We start from the raw sequence: 598 nt of genomic DNA on the forward strand, positions 1-598 counted from the left end.
CCTCCGTGGCCCCTGACAGCCCACCCCCCACCCCTGCACTAGGGCAGCTCGCCCCGCCGCACCCGCGGGGCACCGGCGCTCCTGGCACGGCTGCAGCCGGGGGCTGGCAAAGCGGAGGGCAAGACCCAGGGCACTTGGCTGGGCACGGCAGCCGGGGAGGGATGGGACTTGCACCTCAGCGACACGAGGAGCTCGGCCCGGGGGGCACTGAGCCCTGCAGGGCTGCGACGGGCAGAGGCCCCCCAGGCCCGCCCCCCGGATTGCCCCCGGGCACGCGATGCAGGCAGCAGGGGAGCGGGCCAGCGCAGCTCCCCGGGAGGCGCCTCCCGCTCCCCCTGCAGCAGGACAACCGCCCGAGGCGGCAGCAGTCTCCGGGCGGGGTGCGTGACGCCCCCACAGCCCTGCCCCCGGCCGGAGCCCGGGCGCCGCACCGCCTCCTCGCCCGCGGCCCGGCGCTGCGGGGCAGGGGCAAGGCCTTCCCGGGGCACGCGCCTCGCCCCCCAGGGCTCGGGCACGGCAGCCCGGGGGCTGCAGGAAGCAAAGGGACGTGGCCCCAATCCTGCACCCCGCCCCGGGGGCCCCTGCCCAGCCGGGGGGC

The sequence above is a fragment of the Crocodylus porosus genome, unplaced genomic scaffold (assembly GCF_001723895.1).
Source record: "Crocodylus porosus isolate Cpor-Errol unplaced genomic scaffold, CroPor_comp1, whole genome shotgun sequence".
NCBI lineage: Eukaryota > Metazoa > Chordata > Crocodylia > Crocodylidae > Crocodylus > Crocodylus porosus.